This window comes from Mustela nivalis (genome assembly GCF_964662115.1).
Source record: "Mustela nivalis genome assembly, chromosome: 1".
Taxonomy (NCBI): domain Eukaryota; kingdom Metazoa; phylum Chordata; class Mammalia; order Carnivora; family Mustelidae; genus Mustela; species Mustela nivalis.
The window spans coordinates 129,409,542-129,418,966 of NC_139020.1; the positions used below are offsets into that span (position 1 = coordinate 129,409,542).

Below are 9,425 nucleotides of genomic sequence, written 5' to 3' on the forward strand. Positions count from 1 at the left end.
GATTTTATGCTCATGCTAAGTTTAGCACTCGACCTTTCTTCACTCCCCTAAAAAAAAAAGAATGGAGTCAAAATTTCCACTTACAGGTGAAAACATGACTTTTGAGTGAAAATATGACTTCTGAAGTATTATTCTAAATATGCAAGGATCTAAGTTGACCGTTAACATTGGAAGCTTCTAGGCTTTTGAAGCATACATTTTTTTAGCTTACCCCACCAAATAGACAGGTAGGGGTGTCAAGGCCTGGGATACCACATCCTGAATTCAGATCCTCCACTGGTCTGCAATTGATGCACCTTTAAACATCAGACCCTCATCTGTGGAAGGGGGATGATGATGGCATTTTCCTCACTGAATTGTCATGAGGATCAAATGTGATAATGTAGATAAAGTGTTTAATAAGAGCTGAGGGAGTTGACATAACCCCCTTGACACTGGTATTCAAAGATCGAGTGGGTGAATAAAACTGGAGTCAACCATCTCCATCTACCTGGGCTGGTTCTAGCCCAGCCACCTCTTGCTTACTGGCTGAAGCCAGGGACATAGCTACAGGTCCAAATGCAGGGCACACATCTCCTTTCTCAGTGGAGAGTTAAGCAGATACGCAATGTATGGAATCGCAACCTCTCTTTCAGTATCCAATACACTATCTGACTCAATAACTATTTTTTTAAAGATTTTATTTATTTATTTATTTGAGAGAGAATGAGAGATAGCACGCAAGAGGGACAGAAGGAGAATCAGACTCCCCCTGAGCAGGGAGCCTGATGTGGGAATTGATCCCAAGACTCCAGGATCATGAGCTGAGCTGAAGGCAGTTGCCTAACCAACTGAGCCACCCAGGCATCCCGACTCAGTAACTTTTCTAGCTGCTGACCGAGATGACAATGGAACATTGATGCCTAATTGCAACTTTCTCCATGAAGAAATTGAAAGAACAGATGGGGCATTGAGAAATAAAACAAATGAACGGATATATAAAAACCTTCAAGTTTTAGGGAGAAAATAGACACTTACCTAAAATATTTTGCATGTAAAGATACATATATATATGGATTTATGAGGTGGATCTCTAACAGACACACCATCAACCATCAATTTACCTCTTATCCTTAGCATAGTGACTGTTAATTACAAAAGACTACATGTGCCCAAATTGTTGGGATATCTAGTAACAAAGGGGATTTATAAATTGTGTTTGTCCAAGGGGGACTGGACACCCTTGGCTGGTAAGCTTTAAAAGTGGATCTGCCATAGATTTAAGCAAGTGTGCCAAAGTAGTATTTTACCAAATAATACCCAAAGTCTTTAAATGGTAGTATTAGTTCCCTGAGGTGCTATTACTCTATTTTCCAACCCAATTGTGTATTTGACTCACTCCCCGCCTCATAAAATCTAAAAAGTTATTTGCCTTCATTGAGCAGTGCAAATCCATTAATTTGTTTAGTACTTGCCTCTACCCAGTTAAATCGCTTATAAATGTGCATCAGGGTTTGTGAACATTTTCATGACAAGTCCCTTGGGGTCCAAGATTAGGTGTTTTGTGGTTGTTTCAGGATGATGACAATAGTCATAGAAAAGGGGGAAAATCAAGAAAGAATTGCAGTTGGGAATAGTTTTTTAAGGCAAAATTCTTGGAAAAAAAATCCTCCATTTGGAAACTGGATTCATGGCATTAATCCAGGAAATGCAGATGTTGGGAGCTCAAAGAGGATTGTTTGGAAGACACTAGGTGAGGCAATTAGATGCCATTATATGTTATTATATCAATTTCATTTCCAAAAACACACTCCATGCATGGTTTGAAAGGACATCTGACAAGCAGGATGCTTTTATCTAAATGACATTTCTTTCTTCCGGGTTCCACCAAAGCCCTTATAGCAAAATTCCCCTTTGGCTTACACCTCCTGGAGTGTGAACTGTACTGTCTCAAAACATCACAGCGTCAAGTTTAGGATAGTTCCTATCTTGCTGAATCTGAAGGAATTATTATTGACTGAGTGCCAACTATGCACCAAGAACTAAAAATCTATAATCTCATCAAGTCTCCGATGTCATCCTCTGCTTGCACATGGTATTTACTTCAGGTGAGGAAGATAAAGTTCAGAGAGATTATGTGACTTTCCCATGGTCATCAGCTAGTAAGAAACCTAATCTTGGCTCATTTATTCATACAACAGATATAGCTACTAGGTGGCTAGCCCCGAAGATATCCTAGTCAATACAAAAGATGAAATAATCACAGTTTAATGGAAGAGAAATATGACTTGAAGTCTAGGGTACTGTGGGGACCTAGGGTAGGGTACCCTACCTAGAACAGAAGGTCCAGTAATGCTTTCTCAAGGAATGGGCCTTGAGCTGAGCCTTAAGAGGAAAAAAGGAGTTAGCCAGCTTCAGAGTCTGGAGAACTCTGTTCTAGGAATTCTAGAGGGAATTCCAAATGTAAATAGTGGGAGGTGGGAGAGAGCAAGAGTTTGTTTTTATTTTTGTTTTGGTTAAAAGACTGGAGGATTGGGAGTGGTGGCAAAGAAATGGAAAGCCATGAGGAAGGAGAGATAGATAAAGTTGGATGGTGAGAGGATTCTCAACCATGGTAAGGAGTTTCGATCATATCCAAAGTCACTGGAATTAGCAAAGTACAGGTTTTTGGAAGCTCACCAAAGCTGAAATATGGAGAATGTTAGAAGAGAAACAAAACTAGAGGCAGGGAGGTGGACTAGGAGCCAGTTGTTTTCTGGGTGAAAGAAAGGATGGTGCTTGGGAACTAGAAACAGAAATGACCTGGAGATTATTAGGAAATGAAATTGTTAAGACTTGGAGACTGATGAGATGGGATTGTTGATGAGGGCTGACAGAAGGACAGGACTTCAAGACCACTCCAGAGTCTTCTGGTGGGGCCATTGGGTCATGCCATATGTAGGAAGTAGGGAAGGTGTGTAGTGAGATAGTAAGTGCCATTTGGCACTTGAGTTTGTAGTGGAAGATGTTCAGGGGTCTTGTGGGCAGTGAGATATCTGGGTCTGGAGTTCTGAAGAGAGGTCTGGCTTTGGGGGATGTGTTAGGAAGTCTCTGGTAAATTTGATGGGTACATTTATGTGTCAACTTGACTGAAGTAAGGGATGGTAAGACATTATTTTTGTGTGTGCTTATGAGGTATTTCCAGAAGAGATTAGTATTTGAATTAAAGAATGAGTAAAGATCACCTTCACCAAAGCAAGTGAGCATCACCCAATCCACTGACAGTCTGAATAAAACAAAAAGACAGAGGAAGGGCAAATTTGCTCTTTTTACTTGAGTTGGAACATCCATTTACTATTGCCCTCAGACATTGGCACTCCTGGCTCTCGGGCCCTCAGACTTGGACTAAATTACACCATGGGCATTCCTGGTTCTCTGGTTTGCAAATGGTAGATCACAGGACTTCTCAGCTTCCATAATCATGTGAGAAGATTCTTATAATAAATCTCCTCATATATTTCTGTATATCTAACTATTGGTCCTGTTCCTCCGAAGAACTCTGACTAACATATCAAGCAAATGGTGACCAAACCTGAGGGAGAGATTGAAACACCCACAGAAATATAGAGAGGCCAATTCCATCTTTACAGAGCATGTGTTTGAGCTGCTTCTCATAACCAGAGGTATATGCTCTTTCTCTAATGATGGGGTCACCTGAGTCCTTGCTACTATCTCCCTCCATGTTCTGACAACAAAATCCTCAAAGGGATGACGGGAATTCAGGAGTGGGTCACCGCCAACAAACTAACATCTCCAGACACAAGTCAAACAGCACTGTCTAGGGACAAAATTCTGTTTTTTAGTGTGGAAAGAAAGAATTCCATTCTTAATTCAATTTTTGGCTAGAGCAGAATCTACAGTATACTTTTATCTAAAACACTGCATTTACTGAAATAGCTAACAAACTTATGCTAGATTGGGTCTCCCCTAAAGCAGATTCTGGACTGGAATTTGTGCAATTACTTTATTTAGGGAGTGATCTATGGAAGCACTGGTAGAGGAGCTGGGGAGTGAGACAGAAGAAGGAAGGAAGCCAATGTAGAACTGTTAGTGGACAGACACGTTGTCATTCTGGGGAGCTGGAGCTCATTCCCTTGGGGGCACCTCCGAAAGAATGTATAGGTCATACCTCAAAAGTTTCCTCTTCCAAGGTGTGAGAAAGCTGGGATATTCACCAACTTTCATGTACTACTGGGTGAGGGGTTGCTCTAGAGGGTGTTAATGCCCAGGCCCTTTTGACCTACTCTACATGAACCAGTCATGTCCCCAAGGCCGGAGAAAGCCCTCAGGCCTTTACAGGTGCTTAAAGTAAAAAGTCTGCAGTGTGCACCAAAACAGTGGGAGCAGAGGGAATGTGGGGAGGGCTCTGATGTCATCTTCTAGCCAGCAGAGAAAAGCTTGGAAGTGAGGGAGATCTCCTACAATGCATAACATCATCTTCTTAGTGTTAAAGATAGTCTAATCATCCCAGACAGTTGTAGAAGTGAAATGAGTATAGAATTGACCATACATGCTGGCTGTGGTGAGGTAGGGTACCAAAAGATGGCATGTGGACCATTTGACACACTGTGGGATTATTTTCCACCCAACAGTAATAGCCAAATGTGACTATGACTTGCTCATGATCTTCAAAGTTCTATTGTATTTGGACTCATGTAGTAGAGACTTTTAGTCAGAATTTCTTGCCAAACATTAATCAACTTGTTTTTAAAGAACTCAATAAGTGATTAGCTTACAGTTTTTTAAGCCAACACAAAAGCCTTTGCCAATGAAGTCTGGAAAAATCTTTCCCCTCCAACGTCTAGGATACAGTACTTAAGAGCATTACAGGAGCAATTTAGAGTCAAATTGATACCCAATCCTTAATTGTAAATGGTTAAAGAATGGTTAACATATAGTTATTAGGCCTTTGTGACTCGAGGGGAAGGTTGAGGTTTCCATTCATAATACCAAGTTAGTTTGTAAGCTGCATCTTTTTTCTCTCCACTCTCCTGCTTGAGCACTTGGAGGAAAACTTTCTATTCATAGCAAAATTAAACCAGTAAATCTCCTTGGACTCGCTATTTAGAAACATAAGAAAGTATTATTTTTAGGTTTATCTCAGTCCATGAAGACAACTCATAAAAGGTAAGATTTATAATCTGCTGTTTTTTGCTTTAGCAAAAATGAAGGTCAGAAGCTGAGACACAAGAAGTGGCCATACTCCCTCCTTCATTTTGCCTGAGGTTTCGCATGTTAGTGAATTTTCTGAGTGCAACTGCTCCAGATTTACACGAGAAGCATCCTTCAGCCAGACTTTTGAAATTGTAGGCCATTCATTTATCGCATAGTTAGTGAGTACATGACTAGTGCCAGGCACTGTGGAAGCGTTAGGGATATGAAAGACACAAGAGCTCTTTTCTTCTGCACATGGTTTATGTTAGCCAAACAGTATCCATTTTTATTGATGTAATCCCTTCCAGATTCCCCTGCCAGGGCCTTGGGGTCACCCCAAGAAAAAACAATTTTGGAAGGAGGGTGAGGAATCAAGGCAGGGAGTGAGACCAAGTCTCTAACTATTCTTTCTCCCTTAAAAATACTGGCCTTCCATTCCTTGCTGTTTTGTAAATGATCCTCTATGACTTTGTAACTCTCAGCTCACTTGAAGACCTTCAGGTTGACTTGGGGTCTTTATTTTAAAATTCTGAAAACCTCAGAGCTTCTGCTGAAAGCAGCAAAGTGGTTCTGTTATCCCAGAATCATTATCCAAAGAAACGAAAACACCAAGTGTGCCTCTCCCAGTGTTCTACATGCAGGAAGGATTTGACTGCTCTAGAAAAAGTTTCCCGATATGAAGAGATACATAGTGAAGTCAGAACAGACATACCTCGCAAACACCTCTTCTACGACACTGGTATGCCCAAGTGCTAGATCTTTCCTTAAGTGATCTCTGCAAACTGGAAGGCTTCCAGGGGAAAAGGGAGATTGCAATGTTTGGCGAGTTAGCCATTTCTGTTAATCATGTGTTATACTCCATGGAAACAAGTTATTTCAGGGAGTTCAAAACATGGAATAAAATTGGGTTCGACATTAACTCAATTATCGGGAACACTTCTATTTGCCCTGAACCGTAAGTGTTAACCATCACCATCACCATCACCGCCACCTTCATTTAGGGAGGACTCACATCTGGCGTTTCCTGCAGATCTCCTTTTCTCCTCACACTTGCCTGTGAGATAAGTAGGGATCACCGCTCTGCATGACAGGTGCAAGAAACCTCAGGAAGGTGAAATGATTGTCCCAGCTAGTCTGAAACTTGAACCTAGACCTGTTTCAGAACAAAGCTAAAGACATCCTACTTTCCAAAAAAAAAAAAAAAAAAAAAAAAGAGAGAGACAACAACAAAAAAGTCAGCAAGGAAGAGAAAAAAAAAAAAAGATACTGGCCAACATTTGATCACTCTGGAAAAGTTCTATATTCATGAAGCTCATTAAAGGGGAAGTACAGAAAATCGAATCTTCATACTTATTTCCTGGGACTGTGGAAGTGATAATTCTTTGGTCATAAAAACATCCTCATTAGTCTGGACTACTTTTATTTATTTACAGATGGTTTAGGTGGCAATCACATTGTTTTTAAGAAATTCCAGCGATGGGGATATTTACTGACAGGGAAGATTTTTTCAAGTCATGTTTAAGACTGTTATATGGGCAAGATGATGCAGTGTTCTGTATACATATAGACAAGTAAATAACACCAACTTTTCTTCTTGATTCTTGTAATGTGACCTTCATTTGGTGACTTAATTATCAGCTCTTAACACTGTCTATGCAAATAAATAAACCTTTTCTTTATAAACATTCCAATGACTCAAACTTTTCTGCAATTCAAACTATACGGAGGGAATAGGAAAATGGAAAATTGCAAGTATATAATATTAACAATGGTCTTTTCAAAGAATTGTTTCACAAGAAGATTTAGTAAAACAAGAAAGCTTTTTGTTGTTTTTTTAAAGAAAGCTGAATAGTTCTTCAGTGGGTGTTTCACATAAAGTCTTTAATGTAAATCACAAAGTTTGATTTCACAGGGCACAGGGTCTAAAAACACACGGACTCCTGAGGAGCAGAAAAGCTTTCTTTTCAGGTTTTCCTGGGCACTTCTAATATTTTGGGAAAAAATGAGGGAGGAGGAAGGAAATTGACAACTTTTATTGGAAAAAAACCCTTTAAGGCCAAGTGTTTTAAAATGCTTCATTTAGACTCTTCAGGATTTTTATGTAGGTCATCTCATCAATGGGGACACTAAACAGTAAGTTTTCCTTGTAACTTCAAAATGGCATGCTTGAACATTTCCTATTAAAAATAGGTGCTTTCTTTAAAAAGAAATGTGACTGCTGATTCTATAACTACAGGTATTCTTGACGTAAGACTTCTAATATTCTCATATCTTGAGTCTTCACGACTTCCACCAACATCTCAGATATCCCTAAACAGCATCACCACCCCTCACTCCTATCAAAACTTTTCCTCCCACAGACAAAGATCACCTTTAAAAATCTCCAGAGGGGCACCTGGGTGGCTCAGTTGGTTGGGCCACTGGTCATGATCCTAGGGTCCTGGGATTCAGTCCTGCATCGGGCTCCTTGTTCTGCTGGAAGCCTGCTTCTCCCTCTCCCTCTGCCTCTTCCCCTGCTTGTGCTCTTTCTCCCTCTGTCAAATAAATAAAATCTTTAAAAAAATAGTAAAAAAAAAAATCTCCATAGGTAGACATCTAAAAATAGAAATGAGAAGTCTTTTATCAAGAAAGACAATGGGGGGGGGGCACCCAGGTGACTCAGTTGTTAAGTATCTGCCTTTAGCTCAGATCATGATTGCAGGGTCCTGGGATTGAGTCCCAGATGGAGTCCCAGCTCCCTACTCAGCAGGACGCCTGCTTCTCCGTCTCCCACTCCTCCTGCTTGTGTTCCCTCTCTTGTTGTGTCTCTCTCTAATAAATAAGTAAAATCTTAAAGAGAGAAAGAAAGAAAGAAAGAAAGAAAAAGAAAATGGGAGAAATCACTTTCTTGTTCCAGTGTTTTTCCCTCCTCAGGCCTGCCTCCTCCCCTCATCAAAACTATTCACACTTTTGATACTGAGCCTGGTAGCTGGGGTTGCACTCATTTCAAGGTGTTACTGGGTATTAATAAATGGGTGCATTTTTTTTTTTTCCTGCTTTCCCCCCTCTCCTCAGAGGATAATAAAACCCCAACCAAATTCATTTATCTTGAATAAATTTGGGTGAGGTCAAGAAGCTAAGGTACAGACTGGGTCTGTACAGACATGGGAATGACTTTTCCTGACCTGGGCTGGTTACCCTCATTCATCCTTTCCATAGTCCTAGGTGTCTGCCACAGGCCGGGCCCTGCCCTTGGTTTTGGGACAGTGTTGGGTGAGGCAACTTTCAGCCTTCGAGGTACATGAGTGTGCAGTGGGGAACAGGGAGCCCGGAGCAGAGAGGGACAGTAGAGTGTGCTGTATGTTGACAAGAGAAGCATGCAAAAGACTAAAAGACGGGGTGAGAAGGGCTAACAGCCCAGAGGAGGTGAAAAACGGAAGGAGGCGATTTTGAGTTTCTGAAATTCACTTCTTTCCCTCACTGCAGCCTTCTTGAAGTGCCCCCCACCCCCGCACCCCCGCCTCCAGTTGGCCCGTACCTCCCATGCAATTACAGACCACTTGCAAACGGCTTCAGGACTTACCTCGGGGAAACTTCCACGCGGCTCTCAGCCCTCCGCGTGCCAAGCCCTGCGTGGGTTTCCTCCCGGCGAGCCCTGAGCGCACCGCCCGGAGCGCAGCGCCGAGTGCCGCCGACCGCGGGGGCGCGGTGGGGAGGGACCTCGGGAACCCGGGAAGTAGCCGGAGGCGGCACGAGCTGCCTCTCGCCTCCCCGTATCCCGCAGGCTGGCGGCAGCTCCCACGCCCCTCCTTGCGCTATATAAACGCCTCTCCCCGCCCCCGCCCGACCCTTCCCCGCCCCGGCGGCCCCGGGCCCAGCGCACGTCCCTAGGGAGGGAGGCGGGTGACGGAAGCGGGAGTTGGGGTTAAGGGGGCTGTAACTGCCCCGCACACGTCTCCCCTGCAGGGACCTCGACCCTCTCAGCTCTAAACCCTGGAAAAATACCGAAGGCGGGGAGACTGGGGCTTTCACCGTGCACGCCTTCTAAGCACCCCGCAGGGCGTGGGATCCAAGGGGCACGAAAGATGACAGCTCTGCTCCTACTGTTGGAACTGTCGTTGGGCGACTTTGTCTCTGTCCTGGGGTCTTCGTGAAGAAAGCAGGGGCTACCAAGGGAGCCCTAGAGTCTTTGGGTGGTGGGAATTTCCTCTTGCCTGGGAATGGAGACCAGAGACTGTGCGCCCCACGTTTGAAGTCAAGCGCCCGTCGGAGGC

At 42.9% G+C, this 9,425-nt stretch overlaps 1 protein-coding gene across 5 annotated transcripts in view; it reads right to left on the reverse strand.

Annotated features, from left to right (window-relative positions):
• The window catches only part of COL6A6 (collagen type VI alpha 6 chain), a 144,825-nt gene extending 135,909 nt beyond the window's left edge, over window positions 1–8,916 (reverse strand). For 4 of the 5 annotated variants that reach the window (XR_014299073.1, XM_082684218.1, XM_082684221.1 and 1 more), the window contains exon 1: window positions 8,735–8,916. The gene's annotated coding sequence lies outside the window, so the exon portion shown is untranslated. Of the gene's footprint in view, window positions 1–7,543; window positions 7,707–8,734 lie in introns of all 5 variants that reach the window. The other variant, XM_082684219.1, reaches the window with a different exon arrangement.
• Between the last annotated feature and the right edge of the window lie 509 nt (window positions 8,917–9,425).